The following is a 27,077-nucleotide window of genomic DNA, read 5'->3' on the forward strand; positions in this document are numbered from 1 at the left end:
CACGATAGCCAGATCAACCCCCATGTCCATGAGTGGATGAATGGTTAAACAAAATGTGGTGTATACATGCAGTGGGGTATTATTCAGCCTGAATGACACATGCTACAACAAGGATGAACCTTGAAGACATTATGGTGAATAAGCCAGTTGCAAAAACACAGGTGCACAGGACAACACTCAACCAACTGAGCCACACTGGCCAGGGCTAGTATACTCTAACTTTTAAGAATTACTACTATTGAGCTTGTTTAGCTTTGCTACTAGGGTGTGATTCTTCTGGAGTGTCCATGCAATGCTCTAGATCAGTGGTTCTCATCCTTGGCTGCACATTAGAATCACCTGGGAATCTTTTTAAAATCCTGATTTCTGGGCCTCATCCTCCGGAAATTCTGTTTCTTTATTACTAATGTTGTGGCCCCACCCCATAACAAAGAAACAGAATTTCTGGAGGATGAGGCCCAGAAATCAGGATTTTAAAAAGATTCCCAGGTGATTCTAATGTGCAGCCAAGGTTGAGAACCACTGCTCTAGATAATCTTTGAGGTCTCTACTTCAGCTGGTCAAAATGTTTCACAATCTTGTATGAGTTCTGGATATTATTCAGATTACCACTCATGGTACTTTACTTGACTTTGTGGTATTTACTCTATGCATATGCAGTTTAGTTTTCACCCATAGTCTTAAGAGGACACCTGTGCAGATTTCTCACGCTCTTCTCTGCATAACCTCCCTCTCATTAGTACGTCAGTACTCTCTCCTGTAGATTCTCTTTCCTCCTCGTTAAACTCTGAGCTCTGTTCACCTGAAGTCAACAAGACATTTGTACTCTGCTTGAATTATCACTTCCTGTGTTGCATTCCAGAAAGTGCTTTCAGACAGGCATCAGGGGCCATTTGGGAGATTACCTTTTTCATTTTCTTTTGTGTAGAGATCATAGTCCGACACTGACTTTTGTCCAATGTGTGACAATAATTTTTTTTGTGTATTTTTTCCAATTTTCTCACTGTTTATAAGAGGACAGCTGTTGTCTCAGTTACTCTGTTATGTCTGGAAGCCATGGTCTTATTTTTTAAGGTCTTGAGGTCACATGAGAGCTAATTCTATGAGAAAAATGAACATTGTATTAATTTCTTCACATTATTTCTCCCACGACTAAAGTGTTGTATGTTCTACATACTAGACACTGTGCTAGGACCGGAGGATTCAAACTTACAAAGTCTTTAAAGCTTTTGCCTTCAAAGATCTTTTAACTGCAAAAGTAGACCAATATATATAAACAACTCATTGTAAGTCAGTGTATGACAAAGGCTATAACAGAGGCAGCATGAAATGATGTAAAACCCATGGACCATGAAATCAGGTAGGCTCCATTTAAATCTCAACTCCATGACTTATTATTGTGCTTTGTAGCCTCTCATAGCCTTAGTTTCCCATTCTGCAGAATGGAGGAAATAGTGCTTTGTAGGATGTGGAGAAGGTTAAAATAATTTTTTTTTTTTTTTATAGAGCACTTGACATGCAGTAGAGGCTCATTAAGTGCTGGTTTCTTTCTCCTTAGAATTAGCATAGGACAGAAGAGCAGTTAAATATTACTGTAGAATTCTTTAGGGAGGAAATAATATTTAAATTTTGCATGGAAAATCGAGTAGGATTTTGATATATGTTAGACACGTTCCAAGGACATTCTACTTTAAAGGAACTGAGGGAGCCATGGCTCTCAGGTGTAAAAGGTGGGGAAGCCTGCAAATATACTTAGAGCCTTAAGTTTGGATCTTAAAAACAAATAAAAAAAACAACCCACCACCACCACCAAGAACAAAAAGCCAATAGTAGGAAAGTAAAAATGAAGAAAAACAAAACAAAATAAAATATAACCCATAGTAAAAGTATACTTCCTTAGGCCATTCCTATTTACTGCATGACTAATAAATTTGGGAAGGCCTGTGGAAAATTCCTGTGGGCTGATATTTTTCTAACCACTATTCAAAACTACTTTAAGGTGATATTCTAAGCTGATCATTTCATTAACATTAAACTCCAGAACGTGTCCCCAGGTTTCCTAAATTGTTTTTTTCTGTTATCTATTTCCTTGGGTTACTTCCATTTTTTTCTTTCTCATCCTGTAAAAATTGATTTCCTAGGTTTTCTAAGAGATTGATAATATGAAAATACTAAAAAGACTTTTCTTAGACTCTGGTATGTCTTTCTGTGTTCATATTTGGTAGGAATACTGTAAAATATATAATGCACTTTCGGCATTTCTTTGGGTGGGGGTTTCTAAACTTAAGTGCCTGCGGCCAGTCGGGGCGAAGTCTCCTGGGGTCCTGGGTGCCTGTGGCCGACCAGAGGGAGGGAAGCCTGGGTCCCGGGTGGGTGGCTGAGGCAGAGACGGTTAGGGGCGATCAGGCAGGCAGGCGAACAGTTAGGGGCAATCAGGCAGGCAAGCAAGTGATTAGGGGCGATCAGCCAGTCAGGCAGGTAGGCAGGCAAGTGGTTAGGAGCCAGCGGTCCCGGATTGCAAGAGGGATCGAACCTAAACTGGCAGTCGGACATCCCCCAAGGGGTCCCAGATTGGGAGAAGGTGCAGGGCTGAGGGACCCCCTCCCCCCATGCACGAATTTTGTGTACCGGGCCTCTAGCATGCATATAAGTTTCCCGTTTAATCTCTCTCCACCACACCTTCCCCCCCCCCACCTTCCCTCTGAGATTTTTCAGCCTGTTCCATGGTTCTATGTCTTCCAATCTATTTTATTCATCAGTTTTTTTTAAAATTTCAATTCTTTATTGTTCAAAGTATTACATAAGTCTCTTTTTCCCCCCATTGACCTCTCCCCAGCCGCCCCCAACCCCCAGCACATGCCTTCACCCGCCCCCCCCCCCCAACCCCTGTCTGTGTCCATTGGTCATGCTCATATGCATGCATACAAGTCCTTTGATTGATCTATTGCACCCTCACCCTCCGCCTTCCCTCATAGGTTGGACAGTCTGTTCGATGCTTCTATGACTCTGGTTCTATTTTTGTTCATCAGTTTATTTTTTTCATTAGGTTTCACATATGAGTGAGATCATGTGATACTTGTCTTTCTCTGACTGACTTATTTCACTTAGCATAATACTCTCCAGGTCCCTCCAAGTTGTCTCAAAGGGTAAGAGATCCTTCTTTTTTACTGTTGCATAGTATTCCATGGTATAAATGTACCACAACTTTTTTATCCACTCATCTACTGATGGGCACTTGGGCTGCTTCCAGATCTTAGTTGTAAATTGTGCTTCTATAAACATAGGGGTGCATACATTCTTTCTGATTGGTATTTTAGATTTCTTAGGATATATTCCTAGAAGTGGGATCCCTGGGTTAAATGGCAGCTCTTTTCACTCTGCTATGTTGCTTAAAAAAAAAAAAAAATCAAAGGAGACTCCTGGGGAAGGTAACATTTGAACTGGCTTTGAAAGAAGAATGAGAGTTTGCTTGGGGTACAGTTGGGGGAAGGGCATTCTAAGCAGGGAGACCACCATGAATGATGCTATGAATCATGGTTGTACAGGTATATTTGTGTAAAGGACTATGTCCTAGCTTCCAACTCTGAAGGATATAAGCAGAATTTTATAACTGGGGTGTTGTAGACACTCTGGTTGCCAACCTTATCAGCTGATTTAAAAATATTTAATTTTGTCTGCCTCTGGCCCACATACAATAGACCGAAACTGCCCAACATGGTAGCCAGTAGACACCTGTGGTTACTTAAATTTAAATTAATTAAGATTAAAGTAAAAAATTCTGTCGATGCACTAGCTGCATTATAGGTACGCAGTAGCCACAGGTGCTCAGTGGTTACCATACTGGACAGCACAGACATGGAACATGTCCATCTTTGCAGAATGTTCTACTGGACAGCATTGTTATAGTTAACAAATGACTAGATAGAGGACTCTAGCAAAACATTTACATACAAGAAGAGAATAGTGAGGGGGAAAAAAGTTTCCCAAACTAATAATGCTTTAGAAAACAGAGTGGGGAGCAGTTATTGGAAATTCTAATCTAATCAAACTTTAAGAGGCCAGTTAGGCTTTTGTTTTTCTTTATAGATGAAAACTTCAGTTTATTTGACTTGGATAGGGATACAAAGCCAAAAGCTTCATAGTCTTGGCAAATCACTTTATGGATATAGATTAAAAATCATCTAATACGCCACCTCCCTCCTCCCTTTAGCCTGGCTTGCCAAAACAAATGGCATCAGCAACTCGGGATAGCCAATCCTTGATCTAGGCTCTGAACCATTTAGACTGATCATTCATTAAGTAAAGAACTGATTTTACCTAATATGGATCTACAATCATCTTCATAGTTATAGAAGTTTATATCCTGGCTCTTCTCACTTTATAAAAACTTCACATAAATCCTCAAACATTACCATGGAGGTTGGCTTTATTTCCTCAGAAACAGAAATAAGAGTGCAGACTAACTTGTCCAATATCGTCTAACCAGGAGGTGGCAGAGCCAATATGCAGTCTCTGATTTTCTGATTCGGAAGTCAGGTGCTCCTCAAATTCTCTTTAAAGATATATCTCTTTAACTAGGATAAAAAGTAATGTAAAGCTTTTATGACCAAAAATGAGAAGAGCTTAGATGAAAGGTTGAATGAGTCCTTAGAGAGGTGACTGTTTTGGGGAGCAACAGGTTGACCCTCAAAGTCATTGGAAGTCACCAAAGTCCTCTCCTTAGAGAAGAAAGAGAAGCGTGATGAAAGTAGTCTGTTTACATTTTGGTAATTTATTTGCTCTCCTGAGGAGCAACTGGGTGAGAGATTATGTTTGATGTTGGGAGTCATGAAGTATTACAAACAAAAGATGGTCTATGTTTGGACTTTGTTAATAGAAAGAGATTTAAGGAGGGTATGTTAAGATACATTTTGAAGAAAGAATATACATTATTTGGCAAAAATACCATTATTCCAACTGCCATTCAGATTTAAAATGAAAATGTTGGTCTTCCCAGTTCTACTCAGGATTGTGTCATCCTCTGGACTATAATATCCTGTTGTTTACACATTATTATATTTATTATGGGCAAATTTTGTTTTTTAAATGGATATTATGTCTCTCCTAATAGATTCTGAGCATCTTGAGAGTTGAGCTATATTTATATTTTTATAATATAAAGTAGGTTCTCCATAAATGTTTGCTGAACTGAAATTAATCATCTTTAATAATTCTTTCTATCTTATTCTCATACTTAATAAGTTACCAGTTTGCTACTATTTTCAGGCTTCCTCAATCTGTTTACTTGTTTCTATACTCATTTTCTGCTTACCCTCCCACCATTCTATTCAGCCACCAGGCACCTAATTTGTGGATAATTGAATAGTTTCTCTTTTTATTTTAAACAATTTTTTAAAATAATGTTTTTAAAATTTATTTTTTAGAGAGGGGGAGTGAGAGGGAGATCAAGGGAGAGAGAGAGAGAGAGAGAGAGAGAGAGAGAGAGAGAGAGAGAGAGAGATGAGAGAGAACCATCCATTGGTTGCCTCTTGTACACATCCTGACCAGGGATTGAACTCGCAAACTGAGTATGTGCCCCTGACCCGGAATCGAACCAGTGAGTTTTTGGTTCATGGGACAATGCTCAACCAACTGAATCACTCCTGCCAGGGTGATAATTGAATAGGTTCTTAATTTTGTTTTATTATTTTCTCCAGTCCTTCAAACCTCTCCAACCTGCACAAATCATCTAGAATCTTCTTCTTCAAATAATTGTTATTATCATTTTCCTCTTTAAATAATTTTATTTATTGATTTTAGAGAGAGAGAGGAAAGAAGAGAGAGAAAAAAAACACATTGATTTGTTGTTCCACTTATTTATGCATATTTATTGGTTGATTCTTGTATGTGCCCTGACCAAGCATCAAACCCACAACCTTGGTGTGTCGGGACAGTGCTCTAACCAACTGAGCTACCCGGCCAGGGCTATCATTTTTCTTTTTTTCATTGGCTTGCCATGATCAACTGAATTAAGTACAAATCCTTAAATTGGTGTTCAAAGCTCTTTGTATCCTTAGTTGATACCTACCTTTCCACAGCACCAAAGAAGAGTTTTTTGTTTTTTTTAAAGCTTTATTGTTGAGATTATTACAGATGTCTCTCTTTTCCCCCCCATTATTCCCCACCTCCCTGATCCTGCCCTATCCCAGGCCTTCGCCACCCTATTGTCTGTGTCCATAGATAATGCATATATGCATATAAGATTCGTTTAATCTCTTCTTGCCCCCTCCCTTCCCTCTGAAAATTGTCAGTCTGTTTTATTTCTATGCCTCTGATTCTGTTTTATTCACCAGTTCATTCTATTCATTAGATTCCTTATTAATTTATTTTGACTTTTAGATTCTTTCATTTCTTTCATTTGTGACATGTTTCTTTGTCTCCTCATTTTGACTGCTTCCCTGTGTTTGTTTCTATGTATTGGGAAAAGCTGCTATGTCTCCTTGAGTTGGTAGAGTGGCCTTGTGTAGTAGGCATACTATAGGGCCCAGTGGCTCAGCCTCCCCAGTCACCTGAGCTGGGCACTATAGATGCACCCCTTTGTGGGCTGTGAGCACAGTCTTGTCTTATATAATACAAGAGAAACATGCAAATTAACCATCCCTCTGCTAAGCTCAAGCCATGCCCTCCAGCCAATCAGGAGCGAGTATGCAAATTAACCCAACTAAGATGGCGGCGGCCACGGAGCTGGAGTGAGCAGGGGGTTTGGGTTTTCCCTGGAGATGGAGGAAGCCAAGCTTCCCACCTGCCCTGGTCGGTCCTGGGATCCACTCAAGGCTACAAAGTTTCAATTATAGAAGATAAATAAATCCCAGAAAAAAAGAAAAGAAAAAAAGGAGAGGCTGGGAGCTTGGGTCACTGGGGGGCGTGGACAGCCTGAAAACAGCACTCAGCCCCTCACCCAGGCTGGCCACACCCCCATGGGTTGAGGGTGCCCACTGAGGGGCTTGACCAGCCTGCAAACAGCCCTCAGCCCCTCACCCAGGCTGGCCAGGCACCCCAATGGGGACGCTCACCCTGAAGGGGCTGTGGCCAGCCTGCAAATAGCCCTCAGCCCCTCACCCAGGCTGGCCACACCCCCATGGGGTGAGGGTCCCTGCTGGGGGGCTCGGCCAGACTGAAAACAGCCATCAGCCCCTCACCCAGGCTGGCCAGGCACCCCAGCAGGGACTTCCACCCTGAAGGGGGTGTGCCCAGCCTGAAAACAGCCCTCAGCCCCTCACCCAGGCTGGCCAGGCACCCCAGCGGGACCTCCATCCTGATCTGGGACACCCTTCAGGGCAAACCAGCCGGCCACCTGTGCACCAGGCCTCTATCCTATATAATAAAAGGGTAATATGCAAATTGACCCTAACAGCAGAATGACTGGGAATGACTGGTCACTATGACACACACTGACCACCAGGGGACAGATGCTCAATGCAGGAGCTGCCCTCTGGTGGTCAGTGCACTCCCACAGGGGGAGCTCTGCTCAGCCACAAGCCAGGCTGATGGCTGCCAGTACAGTGGTGGTGGCGGGAGCCTCTCCTGCCTCCTCAGCAGCTCTAAGGATGTCCAACTGCAGCTTAGCCCTGCTCCCTGCTGGCAAGTGGACATCCCCCAAGGGCTCCCGGGCTGCCAGAGGGATGTCTGACTGCAAGCTTAGGCCCAATCCCCCGGGGAGCGGGCCTAAGCCAGCAGGTGGACATCCCCTGAGGGGTCCCAGACTGCGAGAGGGCACAGGCCAGGCTAAGGGACACCCCCCCACCCATACACAAATTTTTGTGCACCGGGCCTCTAGTTTAAAATTATGTTTTTATTAGTTGAGGCTTGAGTGCTGTTGGTGTCACTGGGAGGAATTGACCTCCAGGTCAATTGGCCGTGAGGACCAGCTGCGACTACACTGGGAGAGATGCTGTGCAGGAGACACCCCTAATGGAGCAGGACTTGAGTCTACTGAGTGCTCACTGAGTCTACCCCTTGAGTGTGTCGCTTATAGAGCTGTATTCTGGGTGGTGTGACAATGATCACTGGGTACACTGGCTCTTGGGTCTCCAGGGAGGAATACAGTGAGCCACTGCCTGGGGCCACCCAGCAGGAGCTACAGAGAGATCTGAAGATTCTTCCTCTTTGTATTCTCTTTGTATTGGGTTTGGAAGTGCCCAGATGAGGTCCAGCTATGAAGCAAGGCAGGCTGGTGCTGGGTCTTGGGCCTTTTATTGATAGACTAGACGCCCAGTGCACAAAAATTTGTGCACTCGGGGAGGAGGGGGGGGTCCCTCAGCCCGGCCTGTGCACTCTCGCAGTCTGGGACCCCTCGGGAGATAACGACCTGCTGGCTTAGGCCTGCTCCCGGGTGGCAGAGGGCAGGCCCAATCCCTAGGTGCAGCCCCTGGTCGGGCTCAGAGCAGGGCTGATTGGGGAGTTGGGGCACTGCCCCATCATGCACAGAGCAGGGCAGATTGGGAGGTTGTGATGCCACCCTCAGTCACGCTCAGGGTAGGGCCAATTGGGGGGTTGGGGCACCGTCCCCTGTCACACTCAAGGCAGGGTCGATGGGGAGGTTGCGGCGCCACCCCCTGTCACGCACAGAGCAGGGCCAATCAGGGGGTTGGGGCGCTGCCCCCGTCACACACAGAGCAGGGCCCATCAGGGGGTTGGGGCACCGCCCTCTATCACCCACAGAGCAGGGCCGATCAGGGGGTTGGGGCGCCGGCCCTCTATCACCCACAGAGCAGGGCTGATCAGGGGGTTGGGGCGCCGCCACTCTCACACTCAGGGCAGGGCCAATGGGGAGGTTATGGCTCTATCCCATCACACACAGAGCAGGGCCCGTGGGGGAGGGGGTTGGGGAGCTCCCCCCTATCAGGCACAGAGCAGGGCTGCTCAGGGGGTTGGTGCCCCGCCCCCTGTCACACACAGAGCCGCAGGGTGATCAGGGGTGCTGGGGTCCAACCCCAGCGGGTCCAGGGGTCCCCAAAGGTGTGGACGGAGTCGGCAAAGAAGGAATGACATGGAGGCAGCGTTCAGTTGATCAGCAGCCTAGCCAGGATCTCCAGCCAGGATCTCCAGCCAAGTTCTGGTCTGGATCTCCAGAGAGGTTCTGCTTCAGATCTCCAGCCAGGTTCTGTGTCCATGTTCTCTTGCTAGGTTCTCCAGCCAGGTTCAGTCCAGGTTCTCCAGCCAGGTTCAGTCACCAGGTTCTAGTCAGGTTCTCTTGCCAATTTCTGTAGTCAGGTTCAGTCCAGGATCTTTTGCCATGTTCTCTCGCTAGGTTCTGTCTCTAGGTTCTGAGGCCAGTTTCTGTCCAGGAACTTTTGCCATGTTCTCTCCAGCGAAGTTCTTCTGTCTCTAGAGAACATTCTGTGTAGGTTCTGTGCCTAGGTTCTGTCTCTCTTGGTTCCGTATTCTAAGTTCTGTGTTCTAAGTTCTGTCTCTTGCTGTCTTATTACATCTGTATTTATACCAGTTGATTCAATCCTATCAATCTCTATTACAAAGGTTAGGGCGTTTCTTATCTTCATTCCAGGGAGTAAAGATTATGTAGCTTAAGCATGATTGTTCGTAGTTAAAGTGATTAATTACCCGCCTGGCACTTAGTTAAGAGGTTTTATTCCCTCCCTAACTTCAGGGGAAAATCCCTACCTGGGGAAACACCCTTTCTCAGAGACCTTGGTTAAAACACATAGTGCCAAGAAGGTGAGCAAACATATTAAGAACAGTATGCCATATATGCCAGGTCCCTTGAAACAGCAAGCATGGACCGGCTCCCGGCAAATTCCCCCTTTTTTATTTTTTAAAAGCAGGCATTAAAAAGAAAACCCCGAAATGCTCTCTTGTATCCATTTTAAGAGTAGGATTGGCGCTTTCCGCTATTACCTGAGTCCTGATCTATCACCCCAGGGAGAGCTTGCCAATCCTGCACTTTCCCAGGGTGGAAAGGCTGCAGTGGGGTTAAGGATAAGGCTCCTTGGGCCTACCTTCTCCCATGCCTTTACATTTACCTTTCCTTCCTCAGAAAAGCATGGACATACTTCTTGTATAAAACGTTCTGTCTGACTGGGAGTAATCTTAATTCCTCTGCTAGCAAGCATATGTGTTAAAAGATCAATACAGAGTCTTATTTCTTTAGACTCAGTATGGCACATCTTCTTAATCTAAAGATCAATACAGAGTCTTCTTTCTTTGGACTCAGTATGGCACATCTTCTCAATCTAAGAATCAATACAAAGTCTTCTTTCTTTGGACTCAGTATGGCACATCTTCTCAATCTAAGTTCTGTACTATCCACCTTCTTACCCTACTTATCCTCTATAGGGGGGTCTGAAGTACCCTGGTGGAGTCCTATCCATCCCGAATGTGGGGGTTCTCAATGGGGGGGGGGGCTTACCTAGGGGAATCCTGTTCCAGGGGTTCCCAAAGGTGTGGATGGAGTCGGCGAAGACTATCCACCCTCTTCCTATGGTGGAGTCCGATCCGTCCCGATTGTGGGGCAAAGACTATCCACCCTCTTTCTACCGTGGAGTCCTATCCGTCCCGAGTGCGGGGCGCTTACCTAGGGGTCCCTGTTCTGGGGCCAGATGCCGGGGTCCAACCCAAGCAGGTCCAGGGGTTCCCAAAGGCGTAGACGGAGTCGGCAAAGAAGGAAGGACATGGAGACAGTGTTCAGTTGATCAGCAGCCTAGCCAGGATCTCCAGCCAGGATCTCCAGCCAAGTTCTGGTCTGGATCTCCAGAGAGGTTCTGCTTAGGATCTCCAGCCAGGTTCTGTGTCCATGTTCTCTTCCTAGGTTCTCCAGGTTCTCCAGCCAGGTTCTGTAGCCAGGTTCCCTCGCTAGGTTCTCCAGCCAGGTTCTGTGTCCATGTTCTCTTGCTAGGTTCTCCAGGATCTCCAGCCAGGTTCTGTAGCCATGTTCCCTCACTAGGTTCTTCAGCCAGGTTCAGTCACCAGGTTCTAGTCAGGTTCTCTTGCCAATTTCTGTAGTCAGGTTCAGTCCAGGATCTTTTGCCATGTTCTCTCGCTAGGTTCTGAGGCCAGTTTCTGTCCAGTATCTTTTGCTATGTTCTCTCCAGCGAAGTTCTTCTGTCTCTAGAGAATGTTCTGTGTAGGTTCTATGCCTCCTGGTTCTGTCTTCTTAGTTCTGTGTTCTAAGTTCTGTGTTCTAAGTTCTGGCTCTCTTGGTTCCGTATTCTAAGTTCTGTGTTCTAAGTTCTGTGTTCTAAGTTCTGTATTCTAAGTTCTGAGTCCTAAGTTCTGTGTCTTGCTGTCTTATTACATTTGTATTTATACCAGTTGATTCAATCCTATCAATCTCTATTACAAAGGTTAGGGCGTTTCTTATCTTCATTCCAGGGAGTAAAGATTATGTAGCTTAAGCACGATTGTTCGTAGTTAAAGTGATTAAATTACCCGCCTGGCACTTAGTTAAGAGGTTTTATTCCCTCCCTAACTTCAGGGGAAAATCCCTACCTGGGGAAACACCCTTTCTCAGAGACCTTGGTTAAAACACATAGTGCCAAGAAGGTGAGCAAACATATTAAGAACAGTATGCCATATATGCCAGGTCCCTTGAAACAGCAAGCATGGACCGGCTCCCGGCACAGGGGGTTTGGGCGCTGCCCCCTGTCACGCTGATCCCGGTGCCAGGAGGCATATTACCCTTTTACTATATAGGGTAGAGGCCTGGTGCATGGGTGGGGCCGGCTGGTTTGCCCTGAAGGGTGTCCTGGATCAGGGTGGGGGTCCCCACTGGGGTGCCTGGCTAGTCTGGGTGAGGGGCTGAGGGCTGTTTTCAGGCTGGGAGTGACTGAAGTTCCCAACCGCTCCTTTTTTTCTTTCTTTTTTTTTTTTATTCTGGGCCAGCTTTACCTTGAGGCTTGGCTCCAGCTCTTAGGCCTCCGCGGCTGAAAGTAGGTTTCTGGCCTTTGCTTACAATGTTGTGAATCTGCTGGCTGAAGTCTGGCGGTATTTGTTACAATGTTTCTTAAACTGCCCGCTCAGAGGCCTGCAGTCGCAGGCGGGGAACGTTGGTTTCCTCCAACGATCCTCCGTCACTGAGGCAAGCAAGCCTCATGTTAGTTTCAAGCTGCCTGGCTGCCGGTCGCCATCTTGGCTGACAGTTAATTTGCATATCTCGCTGATTAGCCAATGAAAAGGGTAGCGGTCGTACGCCAATTACCATGTTTCTCTTTTATTAGTGTAGATTTAGGGCTCCCTGACACAGTTGCAGCTTGTTTGAGAGCGTTTAGCCTGGGCAAGGACAGGCCATTCATATGCATATGCAAAAGCTGCTGCAGGCACCAAGCGGAAGCTGCTGTGAGAGGCTGGGAGTGGTGGTCAAGAGCCAGGCAAAGGGGGTGAGGGACTCACACCATGGTGAGGGTGGAGCCTGAGCTATGGAGCCGGTGGGCTAGGGAGCCGGTGTCCCGGCCCACAGTGATGTTGAGCTATGCCTCCCCCCACCCTTCCGACCTGGCAGCATTTTCTGAGTGCTGGGCTTGTCTCCCCCAGCTAAACTGTGAGTGCCCCGTGGCAGGGACCCATTTCTTTGGTATTCACTGACATTTATGTGCTATGTGCCCAGCTTCCGTGGGAGACACAGATTTTATCTACGGAAAGGGGAAGTGCACTAAGCAAAGTCCACCAGGAGCCCAGGAGATATATTTTGGAGATGAGAAACTTGTGGATCCAGAAGAGGCAAATCCATTCTTCTTAAAGAGTTTCTGAAAACCAAGAACCTCAGCCTGTTGAAGAGGACACGGACAACAGCAGGCTTCATTCAAAGGAAGCCACGAGGCACTCCCTGGGCCTCGACTGCAGCTCCCCACCCTCCCAGCCTGCGGGCTTCAGCCTGGAGTTCCAGCAGCCGTTTTTCATAGACCCAGTTGGGGCTAGTGACCTCCTGGACGAGGACGAGGATGAGGACGGGTGGAACGGCGCCTACCTGCCATCCACAGTGGAGCAGACCCACTTGAGGGTCTGGACCAGCACTTCTCCCTGCAACACACGTATCTCCTTCTTCCCCAGCCCATCGGAGCTGGCAGGGCCCAAGCCTCGGTCCCTGTGGGCACTGAGTGACTCCGACTCCAGAGTCTCTCCTGATGCAAGTCCCAGTGCAGACTTTGCCGCCCATGGAGAGTGTCTGGGGGACAGGCACCTTCGGACGCTGCAGATCAGTTAGGAATCACTGAAAGATGAGAACTCAAAGCTCAGGAGGAAGCTGACAGAGGTACAGAGCTTCTTTGAGATGCAAACCGAGATGGTGAGGACACTGGAGCAGAAATTAGAAGCAAAGATGATCAAGGATGAGAGTGACTACCACGACCTGGAATCCGTGGTCCAGCAGGTGGAGCAGAACCTGGAGCTGATGACCAAACATGCAGTAAAGGCAGAAATTCACATCATGAAACTGAAACAAGTCATAAACTTGCTCCAGGCGCAGGTCTCCAACTTCAAGAGGGAGAATGAGGCCTTGCGCTCGGGTCAGGGCGCCAGCCTGACTGTGGTGAAGCAGAACAAGGACGTGGCCCTGCAGAACCTGTGCATGGTCATGAGCAACGCGCACACCTCCATCAAGCAGCTGGTTTCTGGAGCCGAAACACTGAACCTTATTGCAGAAATCCTTAAATTCATAGACAGAATCTCTGAAATCAATGAGGTCAGGGAGGAGGAGTCTTGAGAAACTTCTAGCTCGCAGCTCTGTTTACATCCTGCAGTTACCGCTCACTGGATTTGAAATGCCATTGTGTCTTTAAATATGCAGTCTTCCCAGTAAAGCTGTTTATCACGAGATGCTAATTTCATGACTGAGAACAGTATTATTAGCTCACCTCAGCCAGGAGCAGTGGAACTAGTGAGCGTCACCGAGGTTTCTGTCTTGGTGAATCCTTCCTCCTTGGTGAATCCCTGCATTAAGACCACGATCCACTGGAAGAGGTGTTTATAAAAGCCACCGATGGTTTTAAGTACTGAACATGGAAACAGCAGTTCTGTGATATGAGTCTTCCATTCTTATTCCAGAACATTCATTCTAAGATAAGTTTGATCGATTGTCCTTGATTTCACAAGTAAAGGAAAACAGTAAATGAGCTGAAATTCAAATGATTGCATTGGAAAGGGCCTCGTGCCTTTTTACCTTTGCTCAGTGCCCCTCTGGCTCAGTCTACCCCTTGCAGCCTTCACAGGGGCGGCTCCTGCGACTGGTGGCCTGAGTGTGGGCACCCCATGTGGTTGGATGCTGCTATCCTCCTGCAGGGACCAAGGTTGGCTTGGATTCTACACTGTGAAACCGTCGAAATGCATCTCTTTAGGGGGCCTCAGGTTTGAAAAAATGTTTTTGATGGAGTGTTTTGATACATGTTCTAAGCGGCCCTTTGTATAATGAAGTTGGATCCAGAGGATGTGCAGAGCCTCCCGGTAGCACTTCCCGCTGCCTTTCCAGCCACTTCTGACGGAGGGAGGCATGACATGCACTCAGTGCCTTGTGGCTGTTTTACTGCAGATGTTATTTTTTAAAATTAATGTTCCCTCCTGTTCAGATTGACAGCTTTCTTAATAAATTTTAAAATGCAAAAAAAAAAAAAAAAAAAAAAGCTGCTGCAGGCAGCTTGGGTGGGGTTGTAAATTGGATGAGGCAGGTCTTAGGGAATCACCAGGGTGGAGCAAACATAAAAGGCTGCCAGTCAGCCCTGCAACCAGGGAGGTCCCAGCATAGAAACAGCCCTGTGAGCACCTTCATCTGGGAGAAAGCCGCCCCCCCCCAAGTTCCTGCCCTGATGCAGACAATCCAGTTCCTTCTGGTATGTGCCTATGTCCCCTGGAACCTCGCCCGGCACTGGAGCTCAGAGGAAGCAGGACCTTGTAAGTTCAGTTCGTGGTGCCGGCCTTTTAAAGGAACAGCTGGGTCTCCAGCAGCCTCTGTGTCCCTGAGCCCCAGTCCGCACTGGTTTTTACAGCCCATAGTTCTTACTGCCCTGTAGGGATTTCTTTTCCCAGCTCTGGGACCCTGGGCTGGGGGTCTGGTGTGGGGCTGGGACCCCTTCCTCCTCCAGCAGCCTCCACAGAGACGATCTCCCGCCCAATTAAAAAAGCAGCCCATGTGGGTGCCAGACCAGCCTGTTGTGCGCCTCTGCACCTTCAGCCAATCTCAGTATGCTTCCAACTTCTGTAGTTGTAGGACTTCCATTCAGCCAGCTATCCAGTGGTTCTGGATGATGGTGGTTCTGTATTTTAATTGTAATTTTGATGTAGTTATGGGAGGCGGCGAGTACAGCTGCCATCTTCCATAGGACCAAAGAAGAGTTTTAAGAAAGTCTGTAGTTCATAAGATTTGCTTATTGATATGTTTAGATGGCTATGAGGTTCAAAAGATTTTAAAGACATATAATAACACAAGATTACTTGAAAACAATGCAAACCAAGATAGTGTTATCAGGTGCTTGACGATGTAACTAGTCCACAGAGTCTATAGAACAGCGGTTCTCAACCTGTGGGTTGCGACCCCTTTGGGGGTCGAACGACCCTTTCACAGGGGTCGCCTAAGACCATTGGAAAACACATATATAATTACATATTGTTTTTGTGATTAATCACTATGCTTTAATTATGTTCAATTTGTAACAATGAAAATATATCCTGCATATCAGATACTTACATTACGATTCCTATCAGTAGCAAAATTACAGTTACGAAGTAGCAACAAAAATAATTTTATGGTTGGGGGTCACCACAACATGAGGAACTGTGTTAAAGGGTCCCGGCATTAGGAAGGTTGAGAACCACTGCTATAGAAGGCCATTGAAAGCTTATGTCATCAGACATGCAGCTTCATTGGAGAAACTGATAGTTGTTTGGGATCCTGTAACACATCCATGTTATTTACTCAAACCCAGTCTCCCTTATTTTTCTAATACAAACATGTAAGGTTTTAGAGTAACGGGATCTGTTTTGTCAGTATAAAAATATTTCCTGTGTCAGAATTCAGATATTTATAAATAGATACTCCTGCTTAAATGTCATTCTTTTAAATTTTATTGGATCTCTTCCCAGTATTTGGAAAATATATATACCTGAGCTGTTTCTTCTGATCAGCTTCTACTGTGGACACTTAGTTTGAAGTCATATTGGAGTAATTTGAGGAAAAGTAGAATTTGGCAGATATTATTGCATTTGAGTAGCTATCATAAAATTTAGGTTTTAAACAGGGTATGGCATTGTTTAAGCTCAACTTATGGTAAATAGAGTTTGTCAATTATGTAGTAATATAAGTTCAAAAGTGCTATTTTTATAGGTGATAGATTTTTCTCTATGGTTAACTGCTCTGTTTTGTTTGTACTTAATACAAAGAAGTTTATATTGTTTTGTCTTTGGAAGTAAGAAATTTAGAGAGTCATACACAATATTAAAAATGTCAGATGCCTTGAAATAATACTTATAAATTTTCAGGGATTTCCAAAAACAGAGGATGTGAGGTGGCTAGCTGTGCCTTTTTAGTGATTGGGTTGGTTACTTTTCTCGATGATTGTTCTAGCTAATTAATTTAGCAAGGCAACTCATTTCATTAACCTGATATGGCTAATATCTTAGCTACTAGTAATCAATTCAAATCTATTCTCAGTCCGTAAAGAGGGCTGTCTTTAAACCTATACTTATTATTCCTTACTTAAGCTTTCTTTACTTTTGTATTCCTAAGAAAAATGAATAAAACACTTTATATATGAGTTCATTTCCTCACTCCAATACTCATTCCAATTTCTAAGGGCCTTCTGATTTATAGGCTCTCAAAAATCTTCCCTCTTCCAATTTGAATTTAAGTAATTAGCGTCTTCCTAATTTGGAACCTCAATTTGAAAACTTGTGTGTTTGATTTGGCATTAGGGTGGGCATCTTATTCTTAAATAAGATCATGTAACTTTAGTTTTCAGTGATCACAGACATGTTTGCCAAGCAGCAACTTTATAGCTTTGAGGAAACTGGAAAATAAAATGTCTCTACTAAGATTGTGATTCTCCTCGACAGTCACTTTAACTAGTTAGGTATGGCTGTACCAATTTCAGTTTAAACAACTGGACTCTGAACCTACTTTTGTTCTGATTAAGAAGCTTATTTATATATTCGGGAATACAGAGGCACAACCTGTTAACAGCTGTAAATTTGGTTGATTAAGCTGTGTGTGAACAAATTTATAGACAAAGAAGAATATGTGATAAAGACTATATATAGCCTTCAAAGACTAAAATATATATTATCTGGGCCTTTAAGAAAAAGTTTGCCAACTCCTGGTTTATATTAGCAATAGTCATAATGATGATCCATTACAAGGATTCAAAGAGTGCCATCTGAATCAACAAAGCAAGATGAAAGTATGTTTTTTATAGCTTTAGTCTTGGGATATTTTATTTCTGATTTGCATAGGAGGTATAAATTAGAGATGATACAGTATCCTTATAGGATTTTTAGGAGTGTTAAGTCATGGCTCTTTACAGTACTTTACACATGGAGGACAGTAACAATTATTGCTGCTTTTATAAAAATATGTGTATTCTTGACAGTTGTTTCTACTTTGTTTTATGAGTCTCTGTTTTATCTCTGCTCTTTTTGAATAACATTTAATTTTATAATAGAGAAAAGTGCTTCTCAGAATGATAGTTTGCAGCCTCTTTATTGCATTTGGAATTAAAGAGAGAATGAAGGAAAAATTACATAAAAGTGGAAGACAACCAGCTGGGGATTGGATTACAAAATAATTAACAGGGTTATGTGCTCTCGAGGGTGGTTTATCTTCTGAGGGATTTGAAAAGAGGCATTTTAAAAGAGTGTTAACCTATGTGCACAGAAACAATGGACAGGGCTTGCTTAAGGCAAAGGTCAACCTTTTACTAAAAAAGTTAATTTGCCTGGAGCGTGACAACCCACCAAGGAATTTATGAATAGATCACCCTGTGAAGTTACTTTCCATAAAACCCCTTTTCTGTCCACATCACTTTAAAATCTTTTTTTATTTTAGCTGAAAGGCAAATCTTAAGTGTAGCAGTTTTATACTGTAGGATATCAATGGCAGTGTAACAAATTATCCCAAAATTTAGTGGCATAAAACAATCAGTTATTATGTTTACAGATTCTGTGGATCAGGCATTTGGACAGGGCACAGACAGGATGGCTTCTCTTTGTTCCACAGTGTCTGAAGCTGGAAAGCTAAAAGGCTGGGAGCTGGACTATCGGAAGGCTCATTCATTCATATGTTTGGCAGTAGTTGTTGGTTGTTGGCTAGGAAAACTCTAGTTTCCCTCCACATGTGTCTGTCCTTGTGATCTCTCCAAATGGACTAATTTGGGCTTCTTTAGGTGGTGTCTGGGCTCTTCAGAGTATGCATGCCAAAAAGAGAGCCAGGCAGAGCTGTATTCTTCCTATGACATAGCCTTGGAAATCCCAGAGCAACATTTCTATCCTTCTCTGTTGATCAAGGACAGGAAGTCACATGTCCATCTAGGTTCAGGGGAGAAAAATGGACTCTATCTTTTTTTTTTTTATATATTTTTTATTGATTTTTTACAGAGAGGAAGGGAGAGAGATAGAGAGTCAGAAACATTGATGAGAGAGAAACATCGATCAGCCGCCTCCTGCACATCCCCCACTGGGGATGTGTCCGCAACCCAGGTACATGCCCTTGACCGGATTCGAACCCGGGACCCTTCAGTCCGCAGGCCAACGCTCTATCCGCTGAGCCAAACCGGTTTCGGCTGGACTCTATCTTTTGATGGGGAGGAGCAAGGTTCTGGAAAAGCATGTGGAATCAGAAATATGCCTGAGGACATTTTTGGAAATTCAATTTACCACAATTATATCACTTAATTTAATTAATAATTATACATATATGCACTTAATCTATATGCCAGTTATTCCAAGTACTTTACAAATATTGATTTATTTAGTCCATAACAGTCTTACTTAACAGATGAACAAACTGAATCAGGATATGGAATTAACTGGAATACAATTTTCTCTGACCTTGAAGGATAACAAATAAGTTGTGATTTTTTTAAAACCTTGCATAGTATTTATTTAAACATTTAAAAATATTTCAAATGCACATTTATTTTTGTATTAGTTTGATTTGAGAGGTGTGGCTTCTAATAAGTAGTTTTTGAAAAAGTATTGTTGAGATTATTACAGATGTCCCTCTTTTCCCCCGTTACCGTCTTCACCTGGTTCCCACTCCTCCTCAGGCCTTCGCCACCCTATTGTCTGTCCATAGGTAATGCATATCTACATATATAAAAGCCTAAGTGACCATTGCAAATGAACGACTGGAATGACCAGTCGTTATGGCACGCACTGACCACCAGGGGGCAGATGCTCAATGCAGGAGCTGCCTCCTGGTGCTAGGTGCGCTCCCACAGCGGGAGGGCCGCTCAGCTGACTGACATGTTCTGGCAGCCCACCAGCCCAGCAGCAGCCACTCACTCCCGCAATAGCCCTACAGGTCCAATCTCCGGAAAATGGACCAGGCACCAACGGACCAGCGCTGCCTGCACAATCCCGACAGCACTGCCAGCCTCCTGGAAGTCGGCCTTGGGCACCACGGCCACTTCCCCTTCCTAGACAGTTTGCAAGGAAGAAACAATATAAAAGCAGCTGTCAGGTGGCTCCTGGCAACCTGCACTAACATCAGCAGGAGGGGTCTGGATCCCAGGCCGGCAAGGGCATCCAACCACCCACCTGGAAGGCTGATCACATCTCAACTCCTCACCCCAACTGGGGACCCCACCCAGGCATGAATTCGTGCACCGGGCCTCTAGTATGCATATAAGATCTTTGTTTAATCTCTTCCCGTCCCCCAACCCCCCTTCCTCTGAGAATCGTCAGTCTGTTCTATTTCCATGCCTCTGATTCTATTTTATTTATCAGTTTATTCTGTTCATCAGATTCCTTATTCGTTTATTTTAACTTTTAGATTCAATTATTGATAGATATGTATTTGTTGACATTTTGTTATTCATATTTTTAATCTTTTTTTCTTCTTTCTCTTCTTAAAGAATACCCTTTAGCATTTCATATAATACTGGTTTGGTGGTGATGAACTCCTCTAGCTTTTTCTTGTCTGTGAAGCTCTTTATCTGATCTTCAATTCTAAATCATAGCTTTGCTGGGTAGAGTAATCTTGGTTGTAGGTCCTTGCTATTCATCACTTTGAATATTTCTTGCCACTGCCATCTGGCCTGCATAGTTTCTGTTGAGAAATCAGCTGACAGTTGTATGGGCATTCCCTTGTAGGTAACTAACTTCTTTTCTCTTGCTGCTTTTAAGATTCTCTCTTTGCTTTAGCCCTAGGCATTTTGGTTATGATGTGTCTTGGTGTGGTCCTCTTTGGGTTCCTCTTATTTGGGACTCTCTATGCTTCCTGGACTTGTAAGTCTATTTCTTTCACCAGGCAGGGGAAGTTTTTTGTCAATATTTATTCAAATACGTTTTCAATATCTTGCTCTCTCTCTTCTTCTGGCACCCCCATAATTCAGATGTTGGTATGCTTGAAGTTGTCCCAGAGGCTCCATACACTATCTTCATATTTTTGGATTCTTTTTTCTTTTTGCTCTTCTGTTTGGGTGTTTTTTGCTTCCTCATATTTCAAATTGTTGATTTGATTCTCAGAATCCCCTACTCTACTGTTAAATCTTGTTATATTATTCTTTATTTCAGTCAGTGTATGCTTAATTTCTGATTGGTCTTTTTCCATATTTTTTGGAGTTTTCTAAAAGATTTGTGAGTAACCTTATAACAGTGATTTTGAACTCTATATCCAGTAGTTTGTTTTCTTCCATTTCTTTCATTTGTGACATGCATCTCTGTCTCTGCATTTTGGCTGCTGCCCTGTGTTTGTTTCTATGTATTGGGTAGAGGTGCTATGTCTCCTTGAGTTGGTAGAGTGGCCTTGTGTAGTAGGTATTCTATAGAGCCCAGTGGCTTAGCCTCCTTAGTCATCTGAGCTGAGCAATCTAGGTGTGTCCCTTTGTGGGCTGTAAGCACAGTCTTTTTATAGTTGAGACTTGATTGCTGTTGGTGTCACTGTGGGGAATTGACCTCCAGGCCAATTGGCTGTGAGGACCAGCTGCGACTACAGTGGGAGAGCTGTTGTGCAGGAGACACCTCTATGGAGCAGGACTTGCTTCCATGGGGCTTTGGTGCTGAGTCTTCCCCTTGAGTGTATCACTTATGGATGTGTGGAGTTGTAATCTGGTATTGTCTGACACTGACCACTGGGTACCCTGGCTCTTGGGTCTCCAGGGAGGAATACAGTCAGCCACTGCCTGATCAGCTCCAGCAGCAGTTACAGAGAGACCTGGAGATTCCTCCTCTTTGTATTGGCTTTAGAAGTGCCCAGATGAGGCCCAGCTGTGAAGCAAAGCAGGCTGGTGCTGGTGCTAGGTCTTGGGCCTTTTATTGATTGGTTTTGGGCTCCCTGACCCAGTTGCAGCTTGTTTCAAAGCTTTTACCCTGAGCAAGGACAGGCCTTTCATATGCAAAAGCTGTTGCAGGCAGCATGGGTGGGGTTGTAAATTGGAGGAGGTGGGGTCTTAGGGAATCACCAGGGTGGAGCAAACATAAATGGCTGCCAGGCAGCCCTGAAACCAGGGAGGTCCCAACATAGGAACAATGATCCCTGTGAGCATGATGGTCTGGGAGAAAGCTGCCCCGGAGTTCCTGACCTGATGCCAGACAATCCAGTTCTTCCTCGTATGTGTCTGTGTTTTCCAGAGCCTTTCGCTGGTCCTGAAGCTCAGAGGAAGCAGGATCTTGTAAGTTTAGTTTGTGGTGTTGGCCTTTTAAAGGAACAGCTGGGTCTCCAGCAACCTCTGGTTTTTACAGCCCATAGTTCTTACTGCCCATAGGGACTTCTTTTCTTAGCTCTGGAACCCTGGGCTAGGGGGTTTGATGTGGGGCTGGGACCCCTTTCTCCTCCGAGCGGCCTCTGCAGAGATGATCTCCCTTCCAATTAAAAAAGTGGCACACATGGTTGTCGGACCACCCCATTCCGTGCCTCTGCACCTCCTGCCAGCCTCAGTGTGCTTTCTTCTTTATTTCTCTAGTTGTAGGACTTCCATTCAGCCAGATTTCCAGTGGTTCTGGATGAGGGTTGTTCTATATTTTAGCTGTAATTTTGATGCGGTTGTGGGAGGCGGCAAATACAGGTATTTACCTTCGCCACCATCTTCAAATCTCTCTAGTAAGTAGTTTTTTAAATGAGTGCAGCAGTCAGGCCTCCAAGATCCCATCCTTATGTACCCTTAAAGCTGGGTTATGGTGAATGAGTTGGAATTTGTTCATGAAGCAGTGCTCAAATGAATCAAAAAGTTATGAATACTGTTCTGTTTGACAACAATCTTGTACTAACTTACCAAATTTAATTGATAAATTTATTCTATGTCCTTTTAGGAAAACAAATACAGTATCTTGGCCTTGCTGTGATAATCTTACCTAATGGCTATCTTTTCCTTCGTTGATATTGAAATGAACAGTGTGAATCCTTGTTGTACATATTTCAAGCCCTGTTTTGTTTTGTTTTTTACATCCATTGATTCTACCTTGGAGATCTAGCAGTCTCTGATTAAGTTGCTTAGAGGCTTTTCACTCTTGTTTGTCCCTCAGAACGTAGTGGTGCTATTTTAAGGTTGGGCCAAAGTGACTTTCACCCTGGTACATTTGTGACACAATTACTATATCTCCTAGTCTCTACTACATATATAAATATATAACAAGCATAAAGTACACAGATAAGAAGAGGGTATCCTTATTAGATGATCAAAACTCAATGGAGTGTCTAACATTCTTTTGGAATATTTACATATTTTTCTTTCTAATTGAAAAATAGGGATAGTCTTTTAAAACAGATACTTGATTAGGAGTACATGTAGAAATTTGCATAATCAAAACCATATCTGAACTAACTTATTTTATATTTTTAAATTTAGAGATCTAAGAGAGAGACCTACACTATACTGAATATGAATGAATTGATTATATTGATTGAAATTAAACTTTGAAGGCTTTATAATAATGTGGGGAAATGCCATATGTTTAAGTGGGGAACAAAAGGAAAAGATAGAATATCTAATTCATATGAAATGATAAAAAATTTAAAAATATATAGAAATATGCTAATTAGAGGGGAAACGTTAGGGTTTGGAGAAGGTGAAGGTATAGCTGTGTTCTTTTCTTTGTCCTCTTTATCATTTTCCAAGTTTCCAGTAATGAATGTATTTTATATTTATAATGAAAAAATAAAATTTTTGTCACAAAATCAAAGTATAATTGATAGTTCAAATTTTTATGTTGAATTAAAAGGTATTATTAAACTAGATCTTTTCTGTTCAGAAGTTATATGTTTTCTTCTAACAACCAATACAATATACAAATTGAATTTGCTTTTTATAGAATAATATTGGATTTATTCCCCCCATAGGCTATCATAGATTTCCATGGAAGAGTTTGAATTTTTATAAAAGCATCCTACATTAAAATTTTTATATGTTTTTATTGATTTCAGAGTGAGGAAGGGAGAGGGAGAGAGAGATAGAAACATCTATGAGAGAGAAACATTGATCATGCTCCTGCATGCCTCCTGCATGCTCCCTACTGGGGATTGATTCCACAACCTGGGCATGTGCCCTTACCGGGAATGGACCTGGGGACCTTCTGGTGCATGGGATGACGCTCACCCAACTGAGCCACCCTAGCCAGGCCTACATTAAAGTTTTTTAAGCTCCAGAATTATCCATTTAAAAAACTGCTTAGTAACCCTACCAGTGTGTGTACTGTACGAACAAGTTCACTGCCTCTAGCCTCCAGCATACTTCGCACACACATCAGGCAGCACTCCCGGGAGAAGCCCTTCAAATGCAAACACTGTGGCAAATCATTTGCGTACCACGCAGCCCAGGACAGCCATGTCCGCTGCTCACATAAGGAGGCCAGGGCCGCTCTTGTGGCAGCTGCAGGAAAACCTTCCCAGATAAAGACGCCCTGTGCTCCCACATCAAACTTCATGAAGACTCCTAGCCCTCAGAGAGGTTGGGGACAAGGAGGAAACTAAGGACTTGGGTTCTGTCTTTATTTTTCTTATATATGTGTGTGTCGTGTGAACAAATGATGGTTCTACTGAGAGAAGAAACAGAAAAATGGAACTGACCGATAAGCTGCAATGATCAGATTTATCAACTGTGGTTTTAACAGATTTTGAAGAAATGTTTTTCATTTCCAATAAGAATGAAATTTTGCTGAATTTACTGATAAATAGTGAAAGCTGTCTGTTAATAGTTCTTGAGCATCCTGGAAAATCAAAAACCCTGAGTGTGTGTGGGGGGGGCATATTGAATTTCTGGGGTGAAAGAGAAGCCTTTTCTTGCGCCCCCAATTGTAATATGGCGGTGGACATCACCTGTTAAGTTTCTTCATTGAATAAATTCTTTGAAAATTCACTAAAAAATAAAAATAAAAAACTACTTAGTAGTTCAGTACCTATCATTTTAAGAAAATCAAAGATATATTGTTCCAAAATAGAGGCTGGGTCCTCTGTGTCCCACAGTCCTGTCTAATCCATTCATTGTTAAAATTTTATTTGACCATTTATAGCTCTTCTTACTTTGTGAAGAGATTTTTCAGACAGTTTCAAATTATCTTCAAATTCAAGCAGATTATCTAATTTCACACACTGCCAGAAAAGAGTTTTAAATTTTTTCTGTACTTTTTAAGTCAATAACTGGTTAACTTTAGTAGACAATTTAGGAAAGCTAAGCTTCTGTGTAATTTTCCCTCCTCCCCGCTAAAGATGTGATGAGACAAAACACCTGTGGCACACCTTATAGAAGGAAATGCTTTCTTGGTGACTTTTAGAAGGTACTAATTTAAATGTCAAAGTAAGTTCTTTTAAGGTTTTTATCTTTAATTCAAGGTTGTAATGTCTCTTACCACTTCATTTACTTAATTTGGATGGGTTTCAACAAGGATTGGTTTAAAAGTAATTTTCTCTATGTTTACACAGGAGAAATGGAAGCATTTCATAATCTCTTGAACTCAGCAATCTCTCCCCCCAATTACTTCTTATTATTTCTGTGGTTTTCTCATGTACTATTATTAACTGTTTGAATTATTCACTTGTTTATTTGTCTGGATCTTCTCTCTAAAATACCATAAACTCCTTGTAGCAGAGACTGTGTGTGCTATGAGGTATATAATGTGTAGTAAATTTTAAGTAAGACCGGGTTCAGAGTCTGACTTTCACTTACCAGCTATGGGACCTTGGGTAATTATTCTTCTGGTCTCAGGCCTCTTATCTATGAAATGAATATAGTAATCTCTAACTTGTGGGGTTACTGAGAAGATTAGTGATAAAATACATAACATTCCTGCCTATAGTAGGCCTTCAATACATAATTAGTTATGTATTCAGCAATAATTGAGTGAATGACGTATATCAGTATGCTTGGGCTGCTAGCAAAAGTATCATAAGCTGGGTAGTTAAGCAACAGAAATTTATTTTCTCACAGTTCAGGAGGCTTAGAAGTCCAAAATCAAAATGCTAGCTAATTTATTTCCCCTTCCTGGATTGCATATGGCCAGCTTCTCACTGTGTCCTCACATGGTGGGAGGAGAGAGAGAAGAAGTAGCATCAAGCTTTTTGGTGTCTCTTCTTATGGGCACTAATTCTATCATGAGGGCCCCACCCTCATAGCCTAATTTAAACTGAATTACCTCTCAAAGGCCTTATCTTTAAATACTATCACCTTGGGGGTTAGGACGTCAACACATACATTTTGAAGAGACATGTTTAAGCCTATAGAAGACTGCTTCAGGGAAATCTTGATTACTAAAACAGCTATTAAAAACACACACAATATTTAATCATAATCAAAATAGTTTAGAGAAATTGACCATCAGATTATAAAGAAGCCTTGTAAGGAAACTGAAAAATAGCAAGTAAAGAGATGGGCGCAAACTCTATAAAGTATTGATTCAGTGGAGAAAAGAGTGTCAGAAAATTGGCATGGTTGACAGTGGCAGATTCTATAGGGAATTCAATTCAAGTGAAAGATGGTTGAGAATTGGTCATCTTTGAATTTGGTCATGATTATTATTTACCAGTTTCTCTGGGTATTTTTTATTTTACTTTTAAAATTGATTTGAGAGAGAGAGGAAGGAGAAAAAGAGAGAGAGAGAGAGAGATTCGTTGTTCCACTTACTGGTATTTATGCATTCATTGGTTACGTTTTGTATGTGCCTTGACCGGAGATTGAACCTGCAACCTTGGTATATCAGGACAGTGCTCTAACCAACTGGCCAGGATCTCTATTGGTATTTTTTAATGATCATTGTTGATAAAGGTATAGGGCTGAATATAAGACATGCTGGAAGGAAAACTGTTTAAAAGGTAATTGCATCAGTTAACATATAACAAAAAAAGAGAGATCTATCTTACTGCTTGCTCCCTGCTTCCTCATTCCTGGCATTTTGCCTCCTGGTTCTAGCCACGGAGATCATAGCTGGACAGAAGGAGAGAACAAGCAGAGTATGCCCCTCCCCTTTCAGAGCACCTCCAGGAAGTGGCACATAGCACTTCCTCTTTGGTTAAAATTTAGTTACATGGCCACAACTAACTGCAAGAGTAGCAATCAGGAAATACTGTCTTTTGGTTGGTATTATCATGTATCCAGCTAAGAATTGGGGTTGTTATTACTAGGAAGACGAGGACAATGGGCAATGGAGACAGTTAGCTATTGTGCTGCAGTAATCATTTTTATTTTGAAGTATTGCAGTGTTTATTAGGCAGTTGATAATTGTTGGCTTTTTCTGTTTTTCATTCTAAACAACAGAAAATTTTAGTTGCTTCAGATCACTGATGCAATAAATTTTAGTTACTAGTCTGGATCGACAGAAGGTGACGAGTGTGGTCCCTACCCCTGTTTTGCTTTTCTTTCTCAATATTTAAACTTTCAATGTCCTTTCAAAATCATTTAAAATTATTATTTTACAATTATACTAGAATGCAGTTTCTTTTAGAAAAAAAATCAGAA

The 27,077-nt window shown here is 43.1% G+C and overlaps 1 protein-coding gene, 1 long non-coding RNA gene and 1 pseudogene across 3 annotated transcripts in view; all 3 read left to right on the plus strand.

Annotated features, from left to right (window-relative positions):
• RAD51B (RAD51 paralog B) overlaps positions 1–27,077 on the plus strand; it is a 530,564-nt gene that overhangs the window by 103,255 nt on the left and 400,232 nt on the right. The window lies entirely within an intron of this gene.
• LOC118657009 overlaps positions 1–27,077 on the plus strand; it is a 140,489-nt gene that overhangs the window by 27,138 nt on the left and 86,274 nt on the right. The window lies entirely within an intron of this gene.
• LOC118656990 lies at positions 12,582–14,550 on the plus strand (annotated as a pseudogene).

This window comes from Myotis myotis, unplaced genomic scaffold (assembly GCF_014108235.1).
Source record: "Myotis myotis isolate mMyoMyo1 unplaced genomic scaffold, mMyoMyo1.p scaffold_m19_p_1, whole genome shotgun sequence".
In the NCBI taxonomy this organism is placed as follows: Eukaryota; Metazoa; Chordata; class Mammalia; order Chiroptera; family Vespertilionidae; genus Myotis; species Myotis myotis.